The sequence below is a fragment of the Anolis carolinensis genome, chromosome 5 (genome assembly GCF_035594765.1).
Source record: "Anolis carolinensis isolate JA03-04 chromosome 5, rAnoCar3.1.pri, whole genome shotgun sequence".
NCBI lineage: Eukaryota > Metazoa > Chordata > Lepidosauria > Squamata > Dactyloidae > Anolis > Anolis carolinensis.
This window is the reverse complement of record NC_085845.1, coordinates 35,674,056-35,689,199: the sequence shown is the minus strand read 5'-3', so window position 1 is coordinate 35,689,199 and position 15,144 is coordinate 35,674,056. Positions and strand designations below refer to the sequence as shown.

General features: G+C 38.1%; 1 long non-coding RNA gene across 2 annotated transcripts; it reads right to left on the bottom strand.

Annotated features, from left to right (window-relative positions):
* Positions 1-1,464: 1,464 nt before the first annotated feature.
* LOC103279041 (uncharacterized) lies at positions 1,465-14,939 on the bottom strand. Of its 2 annotated transcripts, none has more exons than XR_001730371.2 (4): positions 14,715-14,939; positions 5,687-5,747; positions 5,311-5,502; positions 1,465-2,030 (listed from the first exon to the last, which is right to left on the bottom strand). It is a non-coding gene; the product is annotated as an uncharacterized LOC103279041 (long non-coding RNA). The 2 variants fall into 2 exon arrangements; XR_506509.3 differs by having other exon boundaries at positions 14,753-14,938.
* Between the last annotated feature and the right edge of the window lie 205 nt (positions 14,940-15,144).

Below are 15,144 nucleotides of genomic sequence, written 5' to 3'. Positions count from 1 at the left end.
CTCTGGAAATATCACATCAACAGTAATGTTAGTGTAACACAAATATCATAATGTTGAAGTTCTACCCGACTAGCAGGGCAATGTCTAACACAGAGTGAGAGGACTGTCTCTCAATTTCTTCAGGTAGTCATGCATCTTACATGATTGAGTACAATTCTCTGGTTAAAATCCTGTCCAATACAAGTTTAATGTGATGATAAAGAACTAGAAGGAACCATATTGAGGAGACTGAATAAGCTTTGTTTCAGCATGGGACTTTGACCCTGGAGACTGAGGGTGCATCTGGTCCTCAAACTGTGGATCCCCAGATGTTTTGGCCTACAACTCCCAGAAATCCCAGCCAGTTTATCAGCTGTTAGGATTTCTGGGAGTTGAAGGTCAAAACATCTGGGGACCCACAGGTTGAGAACCACTGATCTATGCTATAGAATTCATGCAATTTGACACAATTTTAACTGCCATAGGTCAGTGCTATGGAATAATGGGAGGTGTAATCTTGCAAGGTTTTTAAGGGTACTCATGCCTCACCAAATTCTAACTTCTATGATTCCATAGCATAGATCCATGGCAATTAAAGTGGTGTCAAACCACTTTAATGGTGTCAACCTACTTTAATTTATCAGTGTAGATGCACCCTAAAATTCATCTCCCTACTCAGCCATGGTAACCCACTTGCTTAGGATAAGGCATATACTTTTAGCCTCAGAGGAAGGCAAAGACATACCCCCTCTGAACAAATTTTGCCAAGAAAATAGGTTTCCAACTAGGGAGTTGGAAATGACTTCAAGGCATGCACTAACAATACCCAGTTGCCCATCCACCATTAGTACTTGAACAAGCCCAGCAGATCACAGAGGTCAAGTAGGCATAGTTTTCTCAATATGATATATTGTGCAACCTTTAAAATTATACTGAGAATATAATACATGTAGATAAGTGTCCGAGATTTGGTTGAGATTCCTTTTCCAGATTCAGTATTTTGAAAAATGTTGCTTCTGTTCAGACCCTTTTGGAGTAAGCATTTGTTGACTCAGGTCCAGAATCTGAGTCAAGGCTGTTAATCTGAAGGTTCAATGCCTTCTCTTCATGATCATGGAAAATCTCAAACAGCTATAACTTTTCTTATTAGAGAGAGAACTTTATTGGAAGAATTACGATATGTCTAATGATTTTTAGCGAAATGACTACAAGTGGCTTGTGCTTGTTGTCATCTCAACCACACCTATAGTCCAGAGAAGGCTCCTTCTGCTTCATAAAGATGCTGCTATGAGCAGCTTTTCATAGCTGGATTTTTTTTTCTTGTCTGACTCTGAAGAATTTTTGTAACCAAGGTACTATGAGAGGGGTGAGCCAGAAAATCATCTCATCTCAGATGGACAGACATCTTGGCTCTTCAGTTATACTGAAAGTTCATAGTATCTCTAAAGTAATGAAATACAACAACTCACACCAAAACTATAAAACTACAACCACAATGCTAAACATCTTTTAATGTACTCACCTCAGTTTTACAAAGTAACACAACCAACAATATTTTGACTGTAGTCACTGTCAGTAGTGAAAACACAATATTTAATTATTTTAAATGATTTATATTTTGTCCTTTATATTGTGGCACCTCAGAGTAATGTACAAGTAAAACAACATAAGTAATTTAAAATAATTGCAAATAAAAGAATAACATAATTTAAATCCATATTAAACAAGATGAAAGCAATGCAGTCCTTTAGGCTTTAATCCAACTGGGTAAACAGCATGTGTGTGGATACTTATATTCACATGCATATTAAATAAGATAAAAGCAATTCAGTTCTTTGAGCTTTAATCCAGTTTAGTAAGATGAGACATTCCTGTACTCAAGTATCCAACATTGACAAATTCCAGTCATCTTCAGAAGGTCAGTTGAGTCTGTCAAGGCTGGAGATAATGCTTCTCAGTGTCACCAATGATCAGTAGATAATGCTGCTGCTCAGTCGTTTAGTCGTTTCCAACTCTTCATGACCTCATGGACCAGTCCACGCCAGAGCTCCCTGTCGGCCGTCACCAGTAGATAATAGGGGTGTGCAATTTTTTCATTAGTCATCATAAGTCATATCAATTTAATTAAATTCATACTTACAATGTAATATCTGATGCACAGGCATGGCCCACACCAAAAATTTAAGAATCAAAACTTACCCAATATTTTTTCATTTCAATTTGTAAATTTGGTAGACTCTCAAAGTCAGTTTCATTTTCAGCACAAGGAAGCAAAGCAAAGCCAAAAAAGCTGCCTTTCCTCTTTAAATTAATGACATCTTGCCATTAGGAGAGGGAAGCAGCAGGGATAAAGCAGAGTTCGCTGGGAAAGAGACTGGGAAATCACAGAATTCTGGGAAATGTAGTTTGGGAAGACAAGGAGCCCTATGCCAGAGAATTCAAAGGCCAGGCCCTCAACCACATTTCCCAGAATTGTGCTCAGCATCAGAAAGCTCCAATCAGGATAGGGGAGAGCTATTTTCCCTCCATAGAAGCAGCCAGCCAGAGTTCCAATAAATTGTTGAATCTGCAAAGAGCAGGATTGATTGATACTTCTAGTAAATAAACCTCTGGGCTGGGCTGGGAAGAAATCCCTAAATGGACATTCTGTTGGTTAATATGAGAGACATTCAATGAAATAGCCGTTGCGGCTTTCTTTTAAAAAAGTTTTTGTCAAAACTTTACAGCATTTCCTAAAATCAGTAGATGTATGAATATTTCTGAAAATTGGGCGGGAATGGTCCCCTGTTATATTGTGTCATTGTATAGAAAATTCAAGAAGATAGCTCTTTTTAATGTTATTTTTTTTAAAAAATCTGTGGATAAGTGAAATGTTCTAAAATATGATGGGCTAACAGTGGTAAATGTGTTCTACCACTGTAGCAAATTTTACCCCAACATCAGTAAAAATGAGGGAGAAAAAACCCACTAAAATTTCATCACTTGCACAATTACTATAACGAAAAAGTAACGCAATTTTGTTGCGCTTGTTATAGTAATGAAAATTTCACTAACAACACTTTAGAAACAAAACACCAGTGCTCCTTAATTTTGTAATGGGTTTTGAAACACTTTTTCATTGATCGCACAGCCCTAGTAGATACGTGGGAAGATCTTGGAGACTGGGCTATTAAAGTGAGTGATGTGGCAACTAGGGAGTTAAAGAACACCTGCCTTTGAAGTATAATGGCGCGTGAGGTTATTAGAATTTTTGTCATATTTCTAGAAATTGTACAACTAGGTACAAGTGTTTATAAAAAGGGGGCTCATCTTCAGTGTAGATGAAGGAAATTGTAAGAGAGGTTATATGTTATTTATGAATTGGTGAAGGGTTCATGTTCCCATACCTTTCCAACCTTTTACACGGAGGAATATGTAACTATACTAAACAGAAAATAGATTAACCCCTTTTTTATAAAAACTTGTAATTCAGCATTTATTTTGCAATCTGCCTGTGTTCCAGGATTTAGAGCATGGAGCAAATGTATTTTATTCCTTTCTATATTTTTTGTAATAAAATACTAAGAGACTCTGGAGAAAACAGGAAACACTAACCAGTATTTATAATTGACTACAATTTTTCCCCTATAAGGGGAACCAAAAAAAAACCATAACCAAAAAAAAAAAAAACCCCTAATCTCATATAGCTTTTGAAAAATGATTACTGGCAAAAATGTTAACTAAACTACAGAAAATGTCCCCTTCCTGGTCAAATGGTGCTTTAAAGGCAAAGCAAAAGAAAAACACTCTATTTAATAGCGCTAATAAAGCATGATTACACTGCAATGTGTCCTTATTCTATGCTGAAAACTTACAATTCCCAACTAGTATGGTTTTCCTCTCTTCATTGCTTAAAGAAAGAAAGAAAAACTATAATGGAATGGTTTCACTATCCGGTTGCTAAATTACCCTTAAAAGTGTGTAAGTCATTTGCTGAATATAGCCCTGTGTCTCACCAGAAGCACAAACTGTATAGACTACTTGTCAGTTTTGGTTCTCAGTTTTCTTTTGCATCCACAATTTTAGTCATTGACAGATTCCATCATGAAATGTAATCACTCTAATTTGATAAAGAATTGACTAATGAAGTCTTCTCCATGGTTACAGTAACCCTAACCCTTTCCAACAGGAGGCTGGGGGAAAAACTAAATTAAAGAATATATTGGCCCAATGTATCTTCCTGCAAGTGTTGCTGCACATGAACTTTCTCCTCATTTTAATTTTTTGTGTACATAAATAAGAAACAAAATACGGAGTCAAAAAAGCATAGGAAAATGAACATTAAAAAGGAAATTGTAATTGGATATAGATGGCAGAATTTGGAAAAGCAAGTTCCTCCATCCCCATTCTTCACTTTGGACCTGTCTATGTGGACAAAAAAAACATACTAACCTCACTGCTGCCTTGATAATGATAAATTTAATAGTGAAAGGCTTCTTTTAGACTTTAATGCGATAGACAAAAACTAACTTCTTGTTTTTCCAGGAAAATATGATCTGTTGCTGTGTTTACCGCCGATTTCTGGGCCTGAATATATTGCACAAGATTTCCCTAGCCTAAAATGATACATTTTAATATATTGGTTTTATGGTTCCCGTCCCCTTGATCTGGTCATGTAAGTGTGATTTATTGTTATAATTGTATTGTTTTACTTTGTTTAATAATGTATATTATGTTATTATGTAATGTTTGTGTTTGCTTTTATGACTGTAAACCGCCCTGAGTCCCATCCGGGAGACAGGGCGGTATATAAATAAAGTTTTATTATTATTATTATTATTATTTGGCTAAGTATGGACAATCTAGATCACAGTGGCCTTGGGGAAGTGGGCAGGATAGATTATTGGGTGGCAAGCATAGCCATTTTTCTTTACATGCCCACTGCTACTTGTTGGGATGCATACTATCTGACATTAAAATGAACCCCGAGGAACAGCCTGAGCAGCTAGGATCAGGAGGATCTTAGAAACTCAGGAAGTCTTATGCACTTTATGAAACCTGTCCCCGCTGGTTTGCTTTTAATTACTCTGATTTTATCTGCTTGGATTTTAATGTATTGTCCTTGATTTTATTTTGTGTATCATTGGAATGTTTTAAGTTTTTGTCAAATATGTTGTGTTGTTGTTTCAGGCTTGTTCCTGTTGTGAGCCGCCCCGAGTCCCTTTGGGGAGATGGGGTGGGATATAAAAATAAAATTTATTATTATTATTATTATTATTATTATTATTATTATTATTATGGAGCCCCCAGATGGCGTAGTGGACTAAGTGACTGGAAGGTTGGGTTGCTGACCTGAAAGTTGCCAGGTTCGAATCCCACCTGGGGAGAGTGCGGATGAGCTCCCTCTATCAGCTCCAGCTCCATGCGGGGACATGAGAGAAGCCTCCCACAAGGATGGTAAAACATCAAAACATCCGGGCATCCCCTGGGTAACGTCCTTGCAGACGGCCAATTCTCTCACTCCAGAAGCAACTTCGGTTGCTCCTGACACGAAAAAAAATAAATAAATAAATAAAATATTATTATTATTATTATTATTATTATTATTATTATTATTATTATTATGACACAGCAAACAAGATAGATATGCTGGATTATTATTATTATTATCATTATCATTATCATTATTATTAGTCATATTTCAGGAAGGTTTTAAATGTGCACTTACTGGATCCTATCTTGGGTCCCTTCTCTGTGTGCCATGGAAATGGGAAAAAGGATTGGAACATCTGAATGTACCAAAGAAGAAAAATGTCCTGTTTAAAAATCTCCATTATGTAGTTCCTGGGAGTAACAATTATGATCCAGACTTTGGTGTCCTCCCTTTAAGTACTTTTATACACAACATATATAATAATGTTGTGCAAGAATCAAAGTTGGTGAACACTGAAATCAAATTAGCACTATCTCAGCCATGTCTGAGGACAATTTTGGATTTTGGAGTATTTCAGATTTAGGAACCCTGGATAAGGGATGCTCAGCCTGCATCAAACTAGTCTTCAGCTTTCTCTTCTATAGAATTTACCCCAATCACATCGGCAATTGCATGATTAGGTCTGGATGTGTTCAGTGTTTATGATTTGCCCTCAATGTTTTTCTGTGTATTCAAATCATTCCAAGGCTTCTAGGTAGTCTACTTAGATATGCAAATCAAAGGCAAATATAAAGGTTATAATCTGTTCTGGTAGTAATCTAACAATAACAATAGGCTGCTATGGAATCAGTATGATCCAAATGTTCCCTAAAAGAGTTAACACCTTTTTATTGTTGTTGTTACGGTTTTTGGAGAATTGAATGCCAAAGACTGAATTCTGCCCAAAATCTTTTCAAAGCACTTGAGAGGCCTGAAGGTTGGGTTGGGTAACCATGATTTTCACCTGCTTCCAAATGTTTGTTCCTAATAAATACCATATGTGCATGGAATCTTTCTATCCATAAGACATCCGTACTCACTGATACTGTCTGAGATTATTTGGTTTTTCTTTCTTTGACTGTGTACAGGCTTTTATTTAATACATTCCAACTACCTATTTTTTTTCCGAGAAACAATGTTCGAGCCATGCATTTCTACCCAGTGGCAGCTGATGCCCTGCAGGGCAGGTGGGTTGGCTCCTCTCTGAGCGAGCTTTGCAAGCAACACCCTTCCCTCGTCACGCAAGGCTCCCATAACTCTAATGCTGTTTCCAGCCATTCCGGATTCATAGGATAATTAGGGGAGTTGGAAAGACACTGCAGTGCTTCCAAATCACTCTGACTCAAAACTGCTGATAGAAGTATGAGTATGAGAAGTGTCACTTGTCCTTCAGCAGCAGTAGCAGCAAATATAACAAGCAAGCATGGAATCATAAAAGAGCAGGAACGACATGAAAGAACATATTGTTTTTGTTCTACTTTCATTCATTTTTTTTCTTTTTAGAAAAATAAGAAAAGGGTTCAGATAAATTATGTCAAGGAGCATAGTACAAGAGTACAGTTCCCAACAGTTTCAACAACAATCAGAAAGTGTGTACATTGCTTTTTCACAAGTTTTTTTATAAGAAATCTATTTTCAAATCTTTAAACCTTTGGTTTTTTGCAAAAGAGGGATAAAAAAGCTTTCCAAATTCTCCAGTCTGGATTCTGGGATTTACTATTCTTCATACCCACTAGCAATGCTGACCAGGGAATTCTAGAAGTTGTAGTTACAAAAAAATCATCTTTCCTTACTCTGTATTTCTTAAACAATATATTGAGGTCTTCTGGCATTAACTCCATATACAGTCACCCTTCCACATTGATGGCTTAGATTTTGTGGATTTGATTATTCACAGATTTGATTACAAATGTTCTCTCTAGGAATCTCCAAGTCTTCCAGCGAGACTTTATTATCAACTTCATTAATGACATCATCAAACCAGGGCTTTAAGTAGGCAGCCCTGCATTTCTGCTGCCTGCAGAATTCTGGGAAATGTAGTTTGGGAAGGCGGAGACCTCTGTATTTGAGAATTCAAAATTAGAATTTCCCAGAATTCTGCAGGTGGCAGAAATTCAGGGCTGCCCATTTTAAAGCCCTGGTATGATAACATGGTTGGTCATGCCAAAGGACTTAGATATTTCAAGATAGAACATACCTCCCTAGTAATCTCTAGGTCCTCCAATGACAGTCTATTTATTTATTTATTTGCTGTATTTATACCCCGCTCTTCTCACCCCAAAGGGGACTCAGAGCGGCTTACAGATTATGGCAAAATTCAATGCCGCATTATACATACAAATAATAAATGTAACATTTCAAATTATAAAACAGTTGAAACATATAAATGCAATAAAACAGATTAAAAACATAGTTTCCCACAGGCCAAACATAAGCTTGCTAGTAAAAGTGGTCTTATGTGTTACTACCATGGGGTAAGGCGATATAAAGTGCTAGTGTAAAAGGTTGCAGAATTAGGGTACAGGTGCAACAATTTTAAAACAAGTGATCTTAAAATGCAGGAGGGCTGAGGTTTAGATCGTGAAGTAAAGTATTTGATATCAGTACTCAACGTCCAGTTTAGAGTGGAATTCAACAACCAGGCCACAATGATTAAACCCAATTAAAACCTGAATGGACAATAATCCAAAGAACTCTGGGATGATATCTAAGGCCAAATGGAGAGGGACTTCAGGAGCAGTCTGGCTGGCATAGGCCCAGAAGGGCTGTGTGCTGGCAGCACCAGAGGCAGTGAAGGAAGCAGAGGGGCAATGGAAAAGACCCCATGCCACAGGCCAGTGGCCCTAGATGTAATGACGCGCAGCCTCTGGCCTTGTGATCTCCTCATGGGTACGCTCAGGGCTGAGGAAGGCAGCAAATCTGGATGGCAAATACTAAGGCCCCAGGGTCTTCCCTGCAGCAAGGCCTATGATTGGCATCCAGCAGAAATTGGCCATAGAGTTGTGCTGGAAGGTCTAGAAATTCTTAAAAAGATATTCTTTAAGGTTAAAAAAAGCCATTTATTTATTTGCAGTTTTTTTCATTTTCATGGTTGTTCTGGGCCACTTGACCCCAACAAATGTGGAGGGCTGACTGTACAGAGCTGAATGCAATGAATACTAGATACAAAATATAGTTAACATTAACGACTATATAAAAACTATATAACAACATTAGAGATTAAACTGTAACTCCTAATGGTATTATACTATCAGGCTGGAGAACAGGTGCAAAGTGACTGATTGTCCACTATGTCCTAAGTACTGACAGCTCATATTGGCCAAGGTGGTATGTATGGGAGCAGACCTTAACCATATTTTCTTTTATTGGCTGTGATGCTGTACTGTGCAGTTAAACAGTTATTTTGCAACACCACCCTTCTATTGAATACCAAACATTTGCAAAACCAATGGTTTATCTCTCAGTGTACCTGCTTATTGAACCATTGTGCAATGAGGAATGAAACATGGATGTCTCTGCAATCATACGCCTCTCTTCGCTTGTTGGGTTGCACGAACATGGCTCTGTTTTAAACTGGGATATGTTCTCCAATGTCTGGAGAGGAGAGATAGGTTCCCCAATGTCACTACTCTGTGTAAATCTGATGGTGAGGTGTGAAATCCCTAGGGTCCATTGGTCACCTGTGATTCTAAACCCACAAATATGCTGTGGGTTTTAGTCTGAACTTTAAAAAGCTATATCTAAAGTATTTGAGTCTATTTGAGGAATATATCCTTAATAGTTTGGCCTAGAACCTGGGCCAATTTTACAGATCCACTGACATCAGAGCTAAGAGATACTAATTCTCTGTTCTAAACAGTGGCGGAAAATATAAGGTAATCCAATCACATGGATATGGATTTGTGATTACATTATTTTCAGCCACTACATCCACCTATCGCCCAGTTGTTACATTATATAGCCTAAATCAAAACATACCTTTGAAAGGTGCTGAACTTTTCTGGATTAATTCAGGTTACTTGTTTCCTATTTTTGTGGAGACATTGTCCCCCAACTCCCACCCCCATTCACTGTCTGTCACTTCTCCTTACAATTATGTTTAATTTGAGAGTGAATTGATTTTATTGATTCTATTACTGAAGCATTTTGGCTACTTCCACATCCACTACTTCTGCTTCGGACCTTATACCACACAAATGCAACCTTCCACAAAGATTGCAAATTGGCATGCTTATTTTTTAGAGTATCTGTCAAGCAGTGGTTCATTTTAAATTTGGCTGGATATGTTGCTTTGAATTAACATATGCATGTGTGTAGCTACTGGCTCTTTTTTCTCCTTAGAAAACTGGCATGTCTTATGTTGCACAATGGTTCTAATTGTGCTGATGACTACATTCAAAATTAGAACTAGTTCATTCTCTGCCAAAACACTTTCCCCTTTAATCAGTTGAAAGCTTTGGGTTTGCAGTGAAAATGAACTAAACCTGTTTAGCATTTAAATGTAACACATTTTCATTCTGTAAGGGGATTTTAATGTTTATCCTAAAAAAGGAAAGAAGGGTATGGTGTGGTGCAGGGAGAGAAATCTAGTAGTCCCTTTATGGCTGACCAGTTTATTTTAGCATGAGCTCTTGTGGATATTAATCCACACCTTTAACCATCAATCTACTCTTCCAGGGCACTGAAGAATTGGATTGATAGTCATGAAAGCTCATGCTAAAATAAATCAGTAGTCTTAAAGATACAACTAAATTTACCTTTTTTTTTTGGTCTTTTATGCTAAAACTAACACAGGTAGTATTATGTTTGCTCCAATGTTTCTGCAGTCCAAATCATTACCGTAACAGGAACGCATGCACACACACCACCAATGAAAATGGATCAAGCTAACTGCACAATATTTACAATGATCATAAGAAGACAGTTTACAAGCCAAAAGATCCCGTGAAGCTTTCTAATCCTCAGCCTCCACTCTGAGGGTCTATCTATACTGGTAGTTTGATACCATTTAACTGCCATGGCTCAATTCTATAGAATCGTGGTAGATGGAGTTTTACTAGGTGTTTAGCCATTTATTCCAAAAGCGTGTTGGCACCTCACCAAACTAGAAAACCCATAATTCCATAGCACTGAGCAATGTCAGTTACAGTGGTGTCAAATCGCATTAATTCTACAGCGTAGATGCAGTCTAAGAATGGAGGGGCCTACTTATTCAGGATATCTTGTCACCATTTTCTTTTTTGGACCCTTTTTCAATAAGAATTGGCAAGGGCTTGTGCAATGGAGTATCTGCTTCTTCTCACTTTGTACCATAAAGTACAGTGGGACAAATGTAACAGCCAAAAATAATTTCTGTGGCCCTTGATTCCTTCAAACTCCCTATGCTCCACTTTTTCAGGCCAAAAAGAAAAATAAATGACATTTTTACCATTAGAATGAAGGTACTGTTGGCACATATAGATAGATACAAGGGAGAACCTGATTGTTCTTCTCAGAGCAAGAAATGGAGAACTATTAAGGAAAGAGGTTTCCACACAGGACAAAAATGCCTGACCACTTTTGTTGGGGAACTGACTCATGCATTAAATACCAACTATGAGTTCTGGCCCATATGTTTAGGAAACATGTGGGTATCCATAGAAACAGACTGAGTTTGGGTTGTTGTTTTTTTTATGATCATCTGGCAATGTTATTCAAAGTAGGCATGCTTGGAATCACAGCTTCTCAGTCCAATTCTTAGCATACTTTACCAGAAGGAAATCTCACTCCTTTCTTTGAATTAGCTAAATATGCTGAGATCTGCAAAGTTAGTAGCAATTGTATAACAAGATGGGGAAAGTAAAGAAAAGTAAGCCATCTATGTGCATCTTAAGTGATGAACATTCAGAAATAACAGGAATGAAGAACTGGCCTTCTTTCCCAAAGACTTAATCCATGCATTTAGTAGCTTGTGGCTTCCATGCGATGGATCCATTCTGGGTTTCAGATCAGGTTTCAAAGAAGCTATGCAATAGGCTGCCTCTATTTTAGTGATAAGGTTCAGTGCCTTGAATAGGTCCTTTAACACAAAACTCCAAAGCAGATTTACTTCCATACCGGACGGACTGCATCTGCACTGTAGAATCGAGGCAGTTTGACACCCCTTTAACTGCCATGGCTCAATGTTATGGAATCGTTGTAAAGATTCTGCCTCACCAAAAATACAACTCCCACAATTCCATAGCATTGAGCCATGGCAGGAAAATAGTGTCAGACTGCATTAATTCTGCAGCATAGATTTGCCATTTATTAGCAAAATTCTAGAACTGGTGGTGACCAGACAACTTGAGGGGTTCTTCAATGAAGCAGATTTTCTTGACCCATTTCAATCTGACTTCAGGCCGGGTCATGGAACAGAAACGGCTTTGGTCACCTTGGTGGAAGATCTATGTGGAGAACTAGATAAGGGGAGTGTGACCTATTTGGTTCTCCTGGACCTCTCAGTGGCTTTCAGTACCATTGACCATGGTATCCTTCTGGAGCATCTAATGGGCTGAGAGGCACTGTTTTGCAGTGGTTCCAGTCCTTTCTCATGGATTGCAGCCATAAGGTGGTATTAGAGGAGTCCTGCTCGACCCCATGGCAATTAGACTCTGGGATCCTGCAGGCTCATCACTTTCCCCAAAATTATTTGACATCTACATGAAACCGCTGGGAGAGATTATCTGGAATTCAGTGTCATCTGTATACAGATGATGCTTAACTCTTTTATTTATTTATTTATTTATTTATTTATTTATTTGCAACATTTTTTACCCCGCCTTTCTCACCCAAAGGGACTTATAAGCTTTCATGACTATCAATGCAATTCTTCAGGGACTGGATGAAATTGAAAGTGAATCCATATGAGACGGAAGTACTACTGGTCTCGCGTAAGATGGATCCGGGAATAGGATTACAACCAAAGCTGGATGTGATCACAATCCCCCTTAAACCTCAGGTTCACAGTTTGGGAGTGATTCTGAATTCTTCCTTATACCTGGAAGCACAGGTGGTGGAGGTTACCAGAGCCTCTTTTGCACAACTTAAACTGGTACACCAACTGCAACCATTCCTGGAAAAATCTGACCTGACCACATTGGTACATGCCCTGGTTACATCCCACCTGGACTACTGTAACGTGCTCTACAGGGGGTGCCTTTGAAAATGGTTCAGAAACTCCAATTTGTTCAAAGATCAGCAGCTAGACTGTTGTTGGGAGCGAACCTAAGAGAACACACCACTTTGCTTTTTAAACAACTGCAGTGGCACCCTATTAGTTTCCGGGCCCGATTCAAAGTGCTGGTATTGATCTTTAAAGCCCTACACAGATTTGGTCCAGATTATTTCGGAGGCAGGGTTCCTCGGTATACCCTGGGGAGATCTCTTAGGTCTAGTGTGGAATTGTTAGTATCTTCTAACATCCGAAACACTCTACATCTGAAAAGTGCTAGAAAGAGGTCCTTCCCAGGAGTGGCTCCCTCCCTCTGAAATGCCCTGCCTGATGATATTAGATCTGTATCCTCTCTACTAATATTTAGAAAGCACCTTAACATCTTCCAGTTCAAAGAAGCCTTTGAGGGATCATAATTCTAGGATACGACATGACTAGGAAGGCCAATGGGTTTGTTTTATACAATTGGGTTAGTATAATTTATTTTATTCAACTTTATTAGAGTTTTATTTCGTGTCAAAAGCATTGTACAACAAATACATTTCAAATAATGAAAATTTTAAAAAAAAGAAATCACAAGCAACTAAATAGTTTTGGACCAAAAACGGGCAACAGCAACTGCATTGTCTGTAGCTTTAAACAACTCCTCCTCCGTACATGAGGCAGGGCATTGTGGGCAAGCATACATATGCTGAGTTGTTTGTTAGAGTTTACAACATGTCTAATATTTATGGTTTTAACTTCATTTTAACTTGTATATTGTATGTTTTATTGGCTGTAAGCTACCTTGGTGCCTTAAGTGGGGAAAGGTGGGATATAAATTTCTTAAATAAATAAATAAATAAATAAAGTAGATGTACCCAGGGAAGCTATTAGTTACCATAATTCTTCAGCAGACAAGGATTTCTGTTCCACCTGCAGCTTAGGTGAAAGCTTGCTGTACTTGAAACACTTTTCTTTAATAAAACCCAGAAGGCGGCACAGCAATGCTTTTGAAAATTGGTCCTGAAAGTATATTATTTAGCTTGTGAAGCCACAGTGAGGAAATGACCATGATAAGGGCTTATTCAGTCACAGTCCTAAATTGATTGCTTCCTTCCTTGTGTAAACTCAGCAGGCAGCCCTCTGGGCTCACTTCCGAAGGCCAAAGCTTTATCAAAAGGAAGTGGAATGCAAACGGCCAGACAGCTTTCGATAAGGCACGTCGTCATAGAGCCAGCAGCAATTCTTTTTTCCCTCCTCCACTCGCTCTTTGTTCCTTACTCAGGAATGTTTTAACATTTATCTCATCCCTTTGCTTATGTTATGGACTGAGACAGAACATGACATGTATGTTCATACACTCCATAGGGAGGGTGTGTAAATAAAAACCAAATGAGAGATTGGTGAGGACATAACAACAATGGCCTTATTTCCATTTGATTCACTAGAAAAGGGCCTCTGTGCCACTCTGTAGAAAACAGGTATCTGGTAATTATTATCTCCCTCTTTGTAATGTTTGGGATGTACTATTAGGGAGAAATTGGTTTGTCCAAATTTTTTAAGAAAGGCAATTGGATATGAGGAGATATTTAAAGTTGAAGAATGGAAAGCAGATATCTGGCAATCATAACCTCTACCTTGGCAACATTTGGGATGTACTGCTTAGACAAAGATGGGCAAAGATTTTATGGATCAAGATTTTTCAAAGCAAAAACAACTGGAGATTTGTAGTTTCTAGCAGAGGATCCTAAGTACCAACTACAGATCACAGAATTACAAAGGCTAGAGCCAAAGCAGTTAAAGTTGTCTTAAAGTGCTATAATATTTGAGGTCTGAAAGAGACCTTTGGAGATGTCTTCAAAACAAAAACACTTTGGAATTAAAAAGTGATTTCTCTTATAAAAGCTCCCAAGAGCACCTTTTTTTGGTATCAGAGGTTCCCCAAGCCCACCCTAACTTATCAGAACACCAAAAATCAAAACTGGAAGTAGGCCTCCAGTACCCTCATTTTGATTTTTTGAAAGGACAGAGCTCTGTCCTTTCAGATGTAATACAACCCACAGGAAGAAATTATTTTGAGCTATAAAACTGGAAGAACATTGGCCTTACCTCAAATCTGCTTTTCCTACTTTAGAGCTGACTGTTACCTGATTTTTGTTATTTAGCAGTCCAGTTCTGGCTCCACTTCTGTTGGCACTCAGCACCTACATTTTCTGTAAGAGGAGTCACTTTAAACAGATGTAGGAAACCACATCTTTTTACATGTGCAAAAAGTAGGGCAATGACATATGTAGGACCAGTATTATTGGTAAAACAAGAAAGTTGCTGAAACAATGAAGTAATGAGTAACTGATTGTTTAGGGCGAGACATTGCTTGGTGCTCTGTCTGCACAGTTTATAAATCATTGACAGCCGTGTTATGCAAGCAATCACTTGTGCTTAATGTAGCCTGTTAGACAAAATCTGTTGATCTTTCCACCAGGCCACCAAAAGAAAAAAAATAAATGGGATGCTGCAGAGTTAATAAAGCATTTAATAA